Source organism: Dendrobates tinctorius, unplaced genomic scaffold (genome assembly GCF_039654945.1).
Source record: "Dendrobates tinctorius isolate UK_male_01 unplaced genomic scaffold, ASM3965494v1 ptg000018l, whole genome shotgun sequence".
Lineage (NCBI taxonomy): Eukaryota > Metazoa > Chordata > Amphibia > Anura > Dendrobatidae > Dendrobates > Dendrobates tinctorius.
Genome location: NW_027361686.1, coordinates 21,022,144 through 21,039,578, shown reverse-complemented (window position 1 = coordinate 21,039,578; position 17,435 = coordinate 21,022,144).

Sequence of the window (17,435 nt, the reverse complement as noted above, 5' to 3'; positions counted from 1 at the left end):
TTCTCTCTACTCCTTCGTTCCGTACTTGTCTTTCTTTCTTATGGAAGCTTATATTTCAGTTCTACATCTTTCTCCTTCTTTTCCTTTCCCGTGCCAGCTGGCTCAGGTCACTTAGGCAGCTGCAGCACTCCTTCCTCCATCCCTACTTCCAGGGATCCTCAGTCCTGTCTGAGTGACTTCCTACCCAACTGACCTTCTGTCAGACTGACCTGTCCTCCTACACTTTCCCACTCTTTTGTGTATCTTAACTCCGCCCACCTCCCAGCACATCCAGTGTTCCAAGCAGGGAACCACCAAAGTTGCTCTGCTTCCCTCTGAGCAAGGAGCCGCAATGTGGTTGTGCAGAACTACCCTGTTATGTGGCGTGCGAGTGTTGGAGTGTGGAAAGGAGCTCCCAACTTACCCGGATGGTGGAGTACCACACCTTAGGAGAGAGGAAGGTGCAGTACCTCTGTGGTGACTGAGCCTCAGGTGCGCTACATTTACTGCAAGATATATTCTTGCAGTGAACACACAAGTGTCCTCAGGTTCAACAGGCAATGCATTGTGAATTGTAATGTTGTATTGTTCATGCTTTATCTCTTGCACCTGATGATACTTGTGTGTTTACTGCAAGCTATATTCTTGCAGTAAACACACAAGTGTCCTCAGGTTCAGCAGTAAAGGCATTGTGTATTGATTTTTTTTTTTGATGCCGCATTGACTGTTTGACAAGGGAAATCAGGTGTGAGTGATTATACAAGATGTTGCCAGCTGTGCATTGTATAATGTTTATTTTATTATTTTTTCTACAGTGAGCAAAGTCCGCACACGTTGGAGCTCGATGAAGGACCGCTTAAACACTGATGTTCGTGCTGAGGGACAGGTTCGCAGTGGCTCATCGGAGCACCACCACCACTCCTCTTCAGAGGAGCACCCCCACCGCTTCGCCTACACGTAGCACCGCCACCACTCTTCATCACAGGAGCACCGCCACCGCTTCGCCAGATAGGAGCACCGCCACCTATTCTCCCACCAGAAGCACCGCGCACACTTCACCTTCAATTAGCACCTACACCACAAGTTCTCCTGAAAGGAGCACCGCCAGCGCCTCCACCAAGCAGCCCAGGGGAGACCCACATTCTATATTTTATTTTTCACAGACACGGTCCAACATCTCGAGGCGGTCAACTGTAAGGCGCTCACAAGGTAGTAGTCGTTACAGGCAGGTGACTCCTGCCCCAAAGAAGAAGAAACAAAAGATTTTGTTAGTCAGTCCCCCCTCTCCTTCCAACGTTTCTCAACCAGCCTCCAGTTCCATGCCTGATCTCCCTTCCCCCAGTTACTTTAGTAGCCCCTTCACCCAGAACCCCTTCCTCAATTTACAGCCGTTCCTCATCTCTCCACACCCCCAAAGTATCCCACTCTTCCCCCAAACGTCCTTTAAAATAAAAATAACCTTTTTTGAGTTTTACAAAATAAATGTACACATTTTTTCTGGTTCAAAAAAAGTTTGGTTTAATGTGTCTCTCGCCACCAACACACACACACACACACACACACACAGTGTGCCGTACATTTTTCTTTTTTTTGTCAACACATAGCTCCATAAATGACACAATTTACGTGTGTAAATCTTGGAGATATGTGTAGTCAAAACCAGAAATCTAGATGACTTGTATTTTCCACATCAGTCTCTTCAGTCAGGTAATAAAACACTGACTGAATAGAGGATGTTGAGTGCAAGGCCTATCTATTGTCACCTTGGTTTGTATCCAAAACAGTAACTTCACTATGTTGTTTTTTATCATCATTTAACTTTTGTGGATACAATCCAAGGTTATTATAGATAGACCTTGTAATTAACCTCATCCTCTATTCAGTGTGTGTGGATAAACTGAGTAGATGATGTTGAAAATACCCGCCAATTGTACAATACCCTGGCCTTGTATCATAACGATCACACCTGGGCAGGTGAATACACGAGTTGTAACCAGCAGTGTCGCTTCAGTCTGCATATATATAACTCAGACTGCAGCGCTGCTGCAGTTAACCTGTTATGTGTATTCTCCTGACAATGTGTGATAAGCGTCTGAAGTGTGGATGCGTTAGTTTTGCCGTCCTCACTTCAGCAGGGCACCAGGCCTGGGTATTGTACAAGTTGTATCAACTTTATTATGTCTACAGTCTTGAGTTCAGAACTGGCCACAGTGATGCTAATACAACTAATATGGATAGCCACAGTTTTTTTAGGTATCCTAAATAGTTTGGGATGCTCCTGCATTCCAAAATGAATAATTGTAACATCATGATAGGTGACACAAATATTAGTGGTATTATTTCCACCGTCGCATCACACCGAACTCAAAGTGTAAAGATAATCAAGAACATACAAGTTGTGTGTATGTATAGTCACCTGGTCTTGAATACTATTAAATGAAGGATCCACAAAACACGGCATCATGAATTCAATCGTACACCTGGTCAGTTGATTATTATATTGAAGCGTCAAAAGACAGAGGGCACTCGGTACAGGTAACAACAATTTTTTTTTATTAACATACACACAAAAGTAAACTTTTTTGCACCATTTTGTCTTGCCAGGCCACCCGTCCTAGATCTAAGTTGAAGTAGGCGGAAAATTGGTCCCTCATTTGGCCAACTTCAACGGATGACCTGAGAGGGTGCTGATTAAATTCTGGCAAGGGGTTAGGAGCAGCATCATCAAGTTCAAAGTTTGGGTGCTCTCTAACCATAGCAAAATTGTGTAGAACCACACAGGACTTCACCACCTCATCCACTGTTTCCAGTTTCAGATTAATGGCTGTGGTTAAAATGCGCCATCTAGAGACAAGTATACCAAAGTCACACTTTACAGTTCTTCTTGCCCTGGTCAGCCTGTAATTAAAAATTCTTTTGTTGTGGTCCAAGTCCCGGCTGGAGTAGGGTTTGAGCAGGTTTTGGCACATCTGTAATGCCTCATCACCAACCATTACAAAGGGCTGTGGTGGACCTTCGGTGTTGGGAAGAGGATGTGGCATGGGGAAATTGAACTGTTTGCCATACAACCTCTGGCCCATGTCCAAGTTCTTACAAGCCTGGGAGTCATTCCCACGCCCAAATGCACCAATGTCCACTGAAACAAACTTACCGTCTGCATCAGAAATGGCCATGAGTACTGTAGAGAAGTCCTTTTTGTAATTATAGTACTCTGATCCAGTTCTTTTTGGTTTTATAATACGGATGTGTTTCCCATCCACCTCACCCAAACAGTTGGGGAAATTGCAAACTGTCCAGAATCTTTCTGCATTTTCAATCCACTTTTCCATGGTGGGGAGGGGCAGAAATTCAGGACAGAGAATGTCCCACAAAGCCCGGCAGGTGTCCGCAACTATTCCCGACAAGGTGGAGATTCCAAGCCGGTACTGGAAGTGCAGTGAAGAGAGGGTCTCTCCAGTAGCCAGGAATCTGTGAAACAGAGAAGAAACAAAAATTAATATTTGTGTATCTGGAATTTTTACAACACCAAAAAATAAAATTAGAAACCAAAAAAAGGCATAAACATAAATATGCAGCCTTTTCTTTACTACATGGCATAAAAATAATGCTGCAGCCTTTGGTTAAGTACATGGAAGAACAATAATTTATAGTACATCTGAGAGAACAAATAAAATTGTCAGGCATTGTTTTTTAAATACTACGTACCATAAGGTGACCAGGAGCCGTTCCTCAGGAGGAATTGCACGACAGAGATGTGTGTCCTGTCTCCAGATGGCATCTTGGACATGACCTAGCAAATACATGAAGCTTTGTTGGGACATCCGTGTGTAGTCTCTAAATTTATCCGGGTTTGCCTGGAGCTCGCTGTAGAGGGTGTGGTACGCTCCACGGCTCCCCCGGAATTCAACAATCGGATGTATCCGTAAACGCCGCTGCTGCCGTCTTTGCTGCCTCTCTCTCCCTTTGTTGATGGCAAGCAACTACATAAGCCTGAGCCATCCTGATGATCCAAGTTGAAGTAAAAAGTCTTCCAGCGCAGATCCATGTTGTCAAGAGAAAATCCAAGGAAATGTGAATAATTCGGCTGTAAACTGGGTCTATATAAAGAATTTACATAACGCAAGCACACTGCTGTCCCATTGGTGGTGTCTGATGCAAGAATTTTTCTAGAATTTTCCTCCTGTGAGTATGACACCATGCACATAAAAACGCATACGCATGGAAAACGCTTGAAAACACATACAAATGCTACGTTTTTTTGCCTTACCGCGCATGATAATGCGACAAAGCAGTGTGTGTGAACACACACAAATAGATCCATATAAACTCCAGGGCCATAATATGCCCCAGAATATAGATAAAGCCAGCGGTGCCAAAGTGATGGAGAGAACCCAATTGTGGGATGAGATCCCACGCGTATCGCCACGCAAAGGGTGGCTTTCTCCCTGAGCTTGGTGGTGTGTCCATCTATATATATACTGCTCAATCCTTATATATGTAAGCCGGCTATTTCTCTTTCTGCAGTGCCTTCTGTGAGAACCCTGTGTGGTTTGCCACAATCTTTATATTAAGGTGTGGTATTGCTTTGGGTCTCTTTGCATAAATTAGATGCAATTTAAATTGTTTTTAAATGTGCTTTGTTTTGTCATATATGTACCTCTGGTTGGTTATCAATAAAATTCAATTTTTTTATAATTCTACATTTATTGTGCAATTGAGGTGTTCCCTCTTTATGGGTGTGTTCTTTTCTCTTCTTTGAGTATACTCGCTCATCACTAATTACGGCCATTTCTTCCAAGCTTTGGTGTCTCTGTGTTTTTATTTGTGGGTGTTGGGTTTTGTGTTGCCAAGCTCTGACACTTACGCACTAGAAAATATAACAGGCAGCTCCCCGCGGCTGAGTGAAAAAGTGCAAAAAGATATCACAGTTTCTGCTGTTCAGTAATAAATAAACATAATCACATAATTAACCTGGTAACACCTTTTCACGGTGATCAATAAAGAGTCATATTTCTCAGTGCTGCAATTTCAAGATGATGAGGATTAAAGAGTTTGTCCGACCCCGAAATCCAGATTTTTTTTAAGCTAATCTGTGCTGCATTGTGATGCACAACACCCCTATACATTTTGTTTTTTTGTTTCTGCCTTTTGTTCCTCCTGAATTTCACTTCATTCCCTGCATCCACTTAGTTTACCTGAGGCTCCACCAAACTTGACAGGTCCCTGTACTTTATTATCTAACCTCACAGCTGGAGTTGGCACCCAACAGCATCAGTGTCCAGCACCACCCTCTGCACACTCAGTGGGTGTCAGTAATCTGCCCCAGTGCTGACCTCTGTCATCACTCCAGTCTTTCAAATAGCAGAGACGGACCCTGCATCCTCATCTGTGGGAAGCAGCACAATGACTCCACACAACATCTGGAGCGCCCCGCGGGGTCTGGGGGTACTCGGTACCGGGCCCGTCGACTTCCATGGGGGACGGTGTCACGGCGGCGGCGACCCGGTCCGTGGCCACGAAGGCGTCCAGTAATAAAATAGGGGAAAGTTGTGTGGTATTTATGCGGTAAAAATGAAAATAAAGTTATTAGATGGTGAAATACGTGACGCAACCTGTGGTATTCCGGTCAGAGGTGACCAGCGCTGCGGTGTTGTTCCTCTGGGATGGATGTTGGGCGCAGCTATGATGTTGTAGCCCTCCACAGGTAGGGCTGTAGTCCCAGGGCAAAGATGTTAAATAAATAGTAAGGCTAAGTGCACACATACTTTTTTGCCCTGCAGATTTTTCCGCGCAGAATTGAAGAAATCCGCAGGTCAAATGACCTGCATTTTTCCTGCAGATTTCTTCCTTTTTTCTTGCGGTTTTCCCCTGCGGATTCCCCCCTGTGGATTTGGAGAATGGAGCAGGTGGAAAACCGCACAAAAGAAGTGACATGCTGCATATTTTGAACCACAAGAAAACCGCGCGGAAATATCTGCAGCATCTGCACAGCGTTTTTTTTTCCTATTGATTAACATGCTACTGTACATCACAATGCGGATATGCAACGTTTCTGCACGGTAACATCCGCTGCAGATCCGCTGGATATCTGCATCGTGTGCACATGGCCTAAAAGTGGCTGTAAACATTGGGGTGCAGATAAATGAGAGAAAGACACAGAGAGGTGCAGTTTCTTTACCTTTTACTGGTAATAGGTTGCAGTCCCGAGTTCCAAATTCAGGTGATGGAATGAGTCCGGCTCGCCTGGAGGCATTCAGGGAATCCACCTTGCCAGGTGGTGATTTAGGACCTTCCTTTCTGCACTTTGTGTGTGGGTCTCTGCTGTATACAACTACAGTATGCTGCGACCCTCTATTCGTGATGGTTTCACTAACCTGTATGGCTGTCAGCGTGAGCCTATTCCACGGGTACCGTTCTCTTCACCGTCGGCCCCGGGCTCCTTATCCGCTGCTGTGACCTCAGGTGATTAATGTGCACAGGAATTTACAATCCCCTGTACTTTAAGATTCGGCTATCAGGACTTACAGCTCCTGTCAGCCTAGGACTCTGACGTCCCTTTTCTCTTTAATAGCGCTTCACTCAGGGGTCTGCTATATGCAGTATTTTAGCTTCCCTAGAGTCTCTCAGTCTCTGCTCTTGTCCTTTCCCTCTTCACGGATCAGCTCTGCCTATCGAGCTCCTCTCAGATCAGCTCCCTGTCTTCATCTCACAGGATCTTCCAGAAAGATCTTTTTACCTCACGTCCTCACTTTTAACTGTCGTTTTTCCTCACAGCTCACAGCTGCTTCGTTTCCTTGACAACTCCCTCAGCTGACTTCTAGCTGACTCACCAACCCCCTCTGCTGGCCAGAATTTATAAGGCATCTCCCTTTTCTGACTTGCAGCAGGAAATTGTGATTAAATCTATGCTGCCTGGCATGGGGGTCCCTTTCTGCCTCCAAGCATGACTTTACCTCTTAGAGGGAGGCGATGTCACTGTGACAACCGAGCTCTGGGGTGTCACATTCCCCCCAGTTAAGTTCAGTACTCCTGGACTGAGGAAACATAACAAGAATTGTTAACAACAACAATTAATGAAAATCTACAAAGTCTTAAAAATTGTAAAAATTATCAAAAACCAGACCAGAAAAAGAAAACAATAGCACAGTCCTTACGCTGCTGTCCAGGAATTGTCTTTGTGCTTGTACCTGGAGTTTGGTTGGTGGGAACCGCCTTAACCCACTTTGTGTGTCATCCCTGGGCGTGGCTACAGGACACTCTGTAGATGGGCCTGTGTTTCGGCCACACCGACGGCTTATTTTTAAGGCCTTTTTGGAGTAACTATTTACAAATACAGTTCTGACCACACGTAGTCCTGTGGCCCAATTGTCCTTTAACTGGTTATTGCGAATACTTAAAAAAAAAGGTTCTTACAGTAAAGGTACTGTCACACTTAGCGATGTACCAGCGATCCCGACCAGCGATATGACGCGGTCAGGATCGCTGGTACATCGCTAAGTGGTCGCTAGTGAGCTGCCACACAGGCAGATCTCACCAGCGACATCGCTGGGGATGGGGTTCGATACTTACCTGTCACACTAGGCGATCCTGCGTCCTCCCGCCCGGCTCCACGCTCGTCGCTCGTCTCTCCACAGGAAGCGCCGCAGGAAGCTGACGACGAGAAGCGGTCCTGAATGTTCTCGCGCGATCAGCAATAATCAGCGGGGGAGCGGGTCGTAGGGAAGTATCAGACACAGCGATATCGCTAGCAATATCGCTATAATGTCACAAGTTATAGCGATATTGCTAGCGATATCGCTTAGTGTGACAGTACCTTAAGTCTCTGTAGGCTCTCATGCTTAACAGTTACTACTATACATTCTTATTACTTTATTTACATTACGTAATCTCTGTAACGGGCAGGGATTTGACCTCTAGTACTACGAGTGGATCTATGCAGTGTAGGTATTTCTGATGACCTGACCTTTTCTCTGATGTCTACTGTTGGTGCATTAGTCACTACGCTATAAGTAGACTTGTGTAAGATAGGTATTCTAGACTGCCTTCTCTCTACTCCTAGACTCACCTTGAGATTGTCAGATTCTCTGTTAGCAGGGGACAGATTTCTGCATTCCTCTGCTGATGTGGTATCTGTTACTGGAGACATTTCATTTAGAGTCTCTTCTTCATCTGGTGCAGTAGGCTGATGAAAGGTTAGAACTGGTACCACTATTGCCTGTATTTACTTGTGTCCACATCCGAGGAAATTCTCCAAGTATAGTTTGAATCTTTTCTTCCACCTCTACTATGGGTTGTGGAGTGTCTTGGACTTCTTTCTTGTCCTTCAATTGATCAAGGCACATCTTTAGATGATCTGTTGAGACTGCTTCGATGGTTTCTCCTCCATCTTTGCTGATGATACATACTTTGGTGTTATTAAAGTCTGAAGGTATCACAGTGTATGGCTCTGCTTCCCACTGGTCATCTAGTTTGTGAACTCTTCTTTTTGTTTTAAGTACTTGTTCTCCTGGTGTCAAGGGAACTGCAGAGGCGTGTTGGTTGTAATTTCTTTCCTGCCTCTGTCTTGCTTGGGACAAACTTTTCTCCACAAATTCTTGTACTTTGCGGTATTGTTGTTGCCGCTCTGTATCCCAGTCTGCATCTGGTGATGTCGTCTCTGGTGTCTAAATCAATGGGTAACTTGCCAGGTCTTGCTCTCATCAGGTAGGCCGGAGTGCAATTTGTAGAGTTTACCGGTATATGATTATATAGATCTACCAGATCTGGCAACTTCTCTGGCCACTGGTTTCGTTCTTCCAGAGGTAAAGTCTTCAATAAGTCAATGACCACTTGGTTCATCTTCTCATACATGCCATTTGTCTGTGGATGGTACGGCGTCATTCTGATTTTCTTGCAACCGTACAGGTTACAGAACTCCTGAAACACTTCTGCCTCAAAGGCTGGACCTTGATCGGTGAGCACTTGTTCAGGGTATTCGTGCCGTTGACAAAAGTGCTGCTGAAATGCCTTGGCTGCTGTCTTCGCTGTTTGGTCTTTAACAGGTACGACTACCAAGGACCTTGAGTAATGGTCCACGATGGTCAAAACATAGGTGTAGCCATTCCTACTCGGAGTTAACTTCACGTAATCCAAGGCTACCAATTCAAGCAGCTGTTTTGTGATGATCGGCTGTAATGGGGCTCTCTGGCTGTTTCGGTCTTTTCTGCGCAGGTTGTGTGGCGCCCCTGAGGCTCAGTCGCCACAGAGGTACTGCACCTTTCTCTCTCCTAAGGTGTGGTGCCCCACCACCCAGGTAAGTTGGAGGCTCCTGACCACACTCCAATGCTCGCACCCCACACAACAGGGTAGTTCTGCACAACCACATTGCGGCTCCTTGCTCAGAGGGTAGCAGAGCACCTTTGGTGGTTCCCTGCTTGGAATACTGGATGTACTGGGAGGTGTGTGGAGTTAAGATACATAAAAAAGTGGGAAAGTGTAGGAGGACAGGTCAGTCTGACAGAAGGTCAGTCGGGTAGGAAGTCACTCAGACAGGAGTGAGGATCCCTGGAAGAAGGGATGGAGGAAGGACTGCTGCAGCTGCCTCAGTGATCTGAGCCAGCTGGCACGGGAAAGGAAAGGAAGGAGAAAGATGTAGAACTGAAATCTAAGCTTCCATAAGAAAGAGAGACAAGTACGGAACGAAGGAGTAGAGAGAACAGAGAGGATGTGGGTTAGAAGAGGAACCCTGCCTATAAGTTCTCAGCGCAAGTCCGAGGCCCGGTCCCCGAAGTTGCATGGACACTTATGGTTCTGCAGCAGACACCGGTGGAGTAGTTGGCTGTAAATGCACTACTCCCATCTGAGACTTGAAGGCACAACAGCAACACGGATAGAGAGCCGGGACTTAGGAGTAGAGAGTCCCCGAAGCAGGCTACAGCTGTCTGCCATGCAAGTAGAGTTCTTGGGAACATCTGTCAGGAGGAACTCCAGCGTACCACGGTACTGGAGATCTTCACAATTAAAGGCGCTATAGTGGAGACGTTCAGGAAAGGCACATAAGTTGGCGGAGTGTGGAAGGGAGCTTTCCATCTTGCCTGGAGGTTGACTGAGTCCCTGACCCGGAGGACACGGCATAGAAGTGGGCACTACTGACTGTGAGTAAAGCTTTGGAACTACATGCCCTGGTGTCCTGCATTCCTTCCTGCGTCCGTCTGCCTGACACTGCTACATCCCCTGCGCCAGACACTACACCACCTAAGTGTCCCCACATCTACACTGTGGAGGGCTATACCATCACTGTTGCACCACACCATCTGTCCCGGAGGATCTGTCTGCAGTGTCGGCTTAACACCTCCCTTGCAGAACACCACAGGTGGCGTCACGAACTATTCACCATTAACATATCGCCGTTACTTGGGTGCCCAGGGCCACAGTCTGGGTCACCGCTGCTGTGGCACATCCCACTGATATCGGCCCGGTGCCGAGTACCCCACAGCCCTGGGAGGGCGACCCAGTTGCATGGGCCACATTCTCGGCACCACTTCTTAATGGAACTCCTTATGCCAACCCAGTAGAATCTTTCATGAAGTAGAATTTCCAACTTCTTCCAGCCGAAGTGTCCTGCTCCATTGTGGTACACCTCTAAGACCATTGGCGCATTCCTCTTCGGGACTACCACCTACCAGACCAGTTCGTGTGTGCGCGAGTTGATGTTCCTCCGACACAGTTTACACTCGTAGATAAACAGCTTGCCTCTCTCCTTCCATAGTTGCTGTGCTTCCTGTGGGTCATCTGGAACAGGGTGTGCATCAGCTTCTGCCAGGCACTCCTTTACTAGGCGAACAGCTGGATCACTATCTTGTGTCTCTGCCCACTCATGATGGGGTAATGGGTTCAACGTTACCTCTCGTACGACAAAGCGCTTATTCCTTACTCCTTGAGAGCGCTGAGCTGCAATTGGACGGTAGAAGGCTGGTTACTTGATTTCTTCAAGTTCTTTTGGATCTTCTCCCCATCTGGTGAATTAGGCATCCTGGACAATGCATCTGCATTAGCGTTTTTATGTCCTGCTCGGTACTTGATGGTGAACTCGTAGTTGGACAGCCGGGCCATCCATCGCTGCTCAAGTGCCCCGAGCTTTGCCGTTTCAAGGTGAGTTAGCGGATTATTGTCCGTGTAGATGGTGAACTTTGCGGAAGCCAAGTAGTGCTTGAAACGCTCTGTTACCGCTCAGACTATGGCGAGGAACTCCAGCTTAAAGGAACTGTAGTTGTCGGGGTTCCTCTCAGTGGGTCGAAGCTTCCTGCTGCCATAGGCAATCACTCTCTCTCTCTGCCTTTCTGCACTTGTGACGCACTGCTCCCAATCCCACGTTGCTGGCGTCAGTGTAAAGTACAAATGGTCGGTCATAGTCAGGGTAGGCCAGGACCTCATCTCCTGTGAGGACCAATTTCAATCTGATGAAGGACTCTTCTATCCTTTTGTTCCACTCGACCGAAGATTTTTGTTCTTGGCCTTCTGGGATTGGCCCACTAGAAGATCTTGCAGCGGTGCTGCTATCTTGGTGAAGTCCTTGAAAAATCTTCGGTAATAGCCTACTAACCCAAGAAATTGCCTCACTTCATGGATAGTGCTGTGTCTTTTCTAGGCCAGGATAACGGTGACTTTGTCAAGATCGGGTGCCACACCTTCCGTGCTCACCACATGGCCTAGGTTTCACCTTGGGTTTCAAAAGGTGACATTTGGACGGCTTTATTTTCAGGCCAAAGTTTGACAGGGCTTCGAACACCTCGGCTAGGTGCTTCAAATGGTCTTCGTAGGTTTTGGAGAAGACGATGATATCATCCAGGTACAGTAGAACGGTTTCAAAGTTTTTATGTCCAAGGCAGCATTCCATTAACCGCTGAAATGTTCCTGGTGCATTGCTGAGCCCGAACGGCATGTAGTTAAACTCGCAGAGGCCCATTGGTGTTGTAAACGCTGTCTTCTCTTTGTCTGCCTCTGTCACAGGAACCTGCCAATACCCACTGGTGAGATCTAAGGTAGAGAAATAATTAGCAGTTCTCAGTGCAGCTAGTGATTGCTCAATTCTAGGCAATGGGTACGCGTCTTTATGTGTAATGCTGTTAATCCTGTAGTCTACACACATTCTCATAGTACCATCTTTCTTCTTAACGAGGACTAAAGGAGCTGCCCAGGGGCTACAACTACTGTATCTCTGATTACCCCAGCCTCCTTCATCTCTCGTAACATACTCTTGGCACATTGGTAGTGTGCTGGGGGTACAGGTTGATGTCTCTCTTTAATGGGTGGATGATCTCCGGTGGGGATATGATGTTGAACCCCTTTTGCCTGCCCAAAATCTAGAGGATGCTTGCTGAAGACCTGTTCAAATATTCAAACCACTTGGTAATCCCCATGCTTTTGGTGTGAAGGGGTGGAGTCAGTGCCTACGTGTAGCTGCTGACACCAATCCTCCTGTTGCCCTTCAGAGCCATTCTCTTCCACCTTGTCAGACGGAAGCAAGGGTTCTAGTGCCTCTATTGCATTTTTACTGACGGTGAACAATTTAGCAAGGGTGGCATACTGGGGTAACTAGACCACTCTCTCCCCTCCCCACAATTTAAGATGCGTATTGGTACTCTCCCCTTGCGGACATCAACTACCCCTCTAGCTGTCAGGATAGTGGGCCTACTATCAGAGTACATGGGTTCTACCAGGGCTTGGTAATCTTGACCCCTTAGGACTATTGCTGCCCGACACTAAATTAACATTTCACTTCTGGGAGGTACTGCAATGGCGAAAGGATCACTTACTCTGACACTGCCGACTTCTCCACCAGACAGCTCTACCTGTTGTCTCTGCATCAGGGCTCTGATCTCCTTTTGCAGGACCCACTGCTGACTGGAGCTGGCGGTCTCGGCTACCTGTTGTAACAAAACAATAATTTCCCCAAGACAATTTTCAATTACATTAGTGCCTAAAGTGATCATAGGATGGTATTCTCGTTTGTCAATATCAACTATAATCAAACCTTGCGATTGCATTTCTACTCGGCCAATTTTGATGGTCACCTCTTTATATCCCATCTGAGGCAAGGGCTGACCATTACTGACAAAAATGGTAAGGTCTTTATCTGGACTATGAGTAATGTCTGAATCAGCCCACTACTGCTTAAAAAGAACATATGGTATCGTTGTCACCTGGGAGCCGGTGTCCAGTAAAGCGTTCACCGGAAAACCGTCCATCATAACAGGCAAGACTGGTCGTCCTCCTATTGTTATGGAAATATATATGTATATGTATTTCATATAGATCTCACTTGCCTGCTATAGGCTATATACTCCATATACTGCTATATACTCATGTACTCTTATATATTCTTATATGCACACAGATACATATTCACAGTTTGAACTTTGTAACTAGTTGGTGGAAATGACCTACTGCCCCCCCATGAGATAGTCTGGGGAGCAGATGGTATTTTATGATAGCATTGTCTTGTGATATTTGTCCCAGACATAGAAAGAGGAAGTTTAGGCCAGATGTGCCAGCCGATATCAGAACATTGCTGACATTGTAAGACAAAGAGCAGTATATCATCTGACGCTTAAGTCACCTTAGGTCGACGCCCATATATGTTTATGCATTAAAACTGACCAATTAGCTAAGAAGTAAAGCCTCTATGTTAATGAGTAGCCACTCCTTTTCTGTACAACTGATAAAACCAAGTATATTCAATAAACTTCCAGAGTTTTGCTGGGAGGTATTGCTGCCAACCAAGTCTGGCGTCTTTCCTTCTTTGAGCGCTCAATAAGACTCTGTCTAATTAGGACAGGCCACAGTATGCACAGGGGTAAATCTACCCAAATCAAAAATAAATCCACAACAAGTGGTGCCCAACGTCCACGTATTTTGGACTCTGTTCTTCCCTATGTTATCTTTTATTTTGCATTTTTGGTAGAGGCTTTTGTTACTGCAGTATGAGAATTTTCGGGAAAGCTGGGTCTTTTTGAGCATATCAATGTTTGTTTTTTTTTCCTCTTCATGTCACTGAAAGACACAGGCAGAAAAAAGAGGAAGTTGGGTGCCTACATTCTACATTAACCGTTTTATTGTTGGTTTAAAGTTTTAGATACTATATACTTTTTGATTTTATCAATTTTTTGGGGGGGTTTCATCCTTTAAAAAATCTTTTTAAGGAAAAAAAAAAAGAAAAATGTTTCCTTTTTTTATCTCTTAATTTTTCTTCCGAGTTTTTCTTCCACGTTTTTGTGACATATTTTATCAGTTTTTTTTAGTTTTAGTTTTCACTTCTTTCTTCCAGTATTGTGTTAAAAAAAAAAAAAGGAATTTTGAATTTTTACCTGCTTTGGTAATTCCTGTGTTATCTTGCCAATTTTTGATTTTCCATATTCTTGTTTTCTTTTTGTTCCCTTTTAAGCAGGTTAAAAGGGGTTGCAAGGTGTTAAAAGGTTTAATCACTTGCCTTTTTTTTTTTGAAGTTTTTGGAACAGACACAGTAGGTGTTATTCAGAAAGTTAAGCATGTCGGTTTCTACGGGCAGCTCCATATGTTGTACAATGGCATAATGTATTGAAAGGAAAAAAGGGAAGTAGCTAGTTGAGCTCAATTGCAGTCTGCATTTCTTAAAGTGACAGAGCATTTAACACCGCAGTAGGTGCTAGCAGATAGTGTGAACAAGACAGGATTGTTTTTTTTTGTTTTTACGTGTAGGAAAAAGTGTTTTCATAGTAATCTGTGCCGTCTGAGGAGGACCACAGGTCGAAGAATGCCTTCCGTGACGGCAGGGGGGGGAGCAGTCCGCCCCCCATCTTCTCTCTCCTCACTCTTCCCTCCTCCCATCTCCCTCCTCCCTCTATCTCTGCTATTTTCACAACCTCCTCCCCTCTCTCATCTATTTCTCCTCCCATACCTCGTCCTCCCTCACCATCTCTCCCTCCTCTATCTTCTTCACCTCCGCCTATCTCACCTCCCTTTCCATCTTCATCACCAACGCCCACCTCTCATCCCTCTCATCCACTGCACCCGTCTCCTTTTTTCCCTCCTCCTTGTCTTCACCATCTCCCCCACCCTTTCTTTTTTCTTCTTTTTTCTTCTTCTTTCTCACCCACCTCTCAGTTCATCGTCACCCGCTGGCCCAGTACCAGATCCAGACAATGGAGTGTCCCTAGTTCCACAGGGGACTCTCTCTAAAGAGACAGTTATGTCACCGGGAGAAGAAAGTGAATCACTCCCCACACATGACAACACAGGTGCCCTCCCGATACAACAGATAGCAGAAGGGAGGTGTGGGCCATCAGACACTGCACCTGCTAACTCTGAGACTGAAGATCCTATGTGCCACACGGAGCTCCAGTCTAAAGGGGGGGGAAGTACACACACACACAGAAAGACAATCACACAGTGGCACAGTTCCTCCTCTGCTGAACATGAAGAGGAGATTATGCTGCATAGTAGGCAGGGGCAGATAGAGCCAGAACTCTTACACTATGTGCCCTTCACCCCTAGTCAGGTGTTAAGTATTCTAAAATCATGAAGGAACACCTCAAGCTTCCATCAGAATTAAGGCCCCGTCTCACTAAGCGATCTCGGTAGCGAGATCGCTGCTGAGTCACAACTTTTGTGACGTAACAGCGATCTCACCAGCGAGATCGCTGTGTGTGACAGCGATCAGCGAGCGGCCCCCCTGCTGGTATCGCTGATCGCTGCAAGAAATCTCTGGACATTTCTTTGGTCGCTGGTCTCCCGCTGACCAGCACGCATCGCTGTGTGTGACAGCGGGAGACCAGCGATCAGGTGTAAAAAATAATAAAAAAAATAAAAAATATAGTTATTCTCACCTTCCGATGTCCCGTTCAGCCATCCTGCCTCTCTCCACGCTCCGGTCCCAGTAAGGCTTTTGAACGAATGACCGCGAGACTTTGTTATCCCTCGAGACCGTGACATCTCGCGGTCATTCTCGCAAAGGAGCACTGGGACCGGAGCGTGGAGAGAGGCAGGATGGCTGAACGCGACGTCGGAAGGTGAGAATAACTATATTTTTTATTTTGATTCTATTTTCTACAGCGATAGCAAGCGATGCCGGGCGCTCGGCATCGCTGTGCTGATCGCTGGTGAAGCTGTCTGTGTGACAGCTCACCAGCGATCACATAGCGACTTACTAGCGATCCTGACACCTTCATATCGGTGTCGGGATCGCTGGTAAGTCGCTTAGTGTGACGGGGCCTTTAGATGTGCATTCCTGGAAACCAGGATCAAAGCTAATTGAACAGCTTAGAGAGTGGGCCAACACCAGACAAGCACTCAGCCTGCATAACATGAGACAAGCCGAGACAGAGTCTCTAGACAGGTTTCATGGCAGAGTGAGGCAAGTATTCCAAATTTTAGGCTTCACTATTCATGATCAGATACACGGACAGATGTTGGCACAGGCCTTTGTGCATGGACTAAGAGAACCAATCAAGAAACTACTGATAGTGGCCAGGCCTGAGTACAGGACAATAGCAGTAGATGTCCTGCTTACAGTAGCCAGAAGAATTGAGTCCCTCCCAGGAGTACGGAGGACAGGCCCTGCCGTGATGGCCACTGACATGGAGGAGCAACCACCCTGCAGAGACAGAAGACCTGTCAGGTGTTTCAACTGTGGCAACTTTGGCCATTTCCGGAACCAGTGCACAGCACCCCGGCAACCCAGGTCATCATGCAGAGGAGTAGGCCAAGAAAGAAACACAAAAGACAATGAAGAACCCTGTCCATAGGACAGAGGCAAACCAGGTCCGCCAGACGTCACGCCCCTGACATGTGAAACCCCATCAGCGAACCCAATACCTCAAATCACTGGGGGCTGTCATATCTTTCCTTGTGGACACTGGTGCAGTCAGAAGTGAAAATCCCCGACACCACCAGTCTATCAGAACACTCTGTGTCTTGTATGGGAATTTAAGGTCAAGACAGACGTTCCCCAGCTTGCAAGCCCCTGAGCATGTGGACACAGCCAGGACACTCCATCTTGTTCCAGTTTACGGTGGAGACCTGCCCACCCCACCTGATGAGCGCAGACCTACTGCAGGAACTGAAGGTGACCAAAGTGTCCCATGAAGATGTGACCTTGACCTCTTCCCCACCTCAGACCCAAGAAGAATCAATCATGCTTGTGGCCCTACAAGAGCCTCGCTCGAACAACCGGTGCAAGCCTACCCAAGGAGGTGCTGGACATAGCACCCACAAGCCTATGGCCCAAGGGAGACTTCAAGTTGCGCCAGTGCGGGTGTCACAAGTCTACAACCCCGGACGCTCCGAAGGCCCAGCATCCGCAGCTCATCACCCAGAGCTAAACTGACTCTGACCAGCTGGAGGTCTAAGTGGAACTGCTGTTCAAGAAACGGCCTAAGAACTTTGGCATGGGCCAGGAAAACTCTCAACCCAGAGGGACCACACCCGCTTTGTGGAATGGC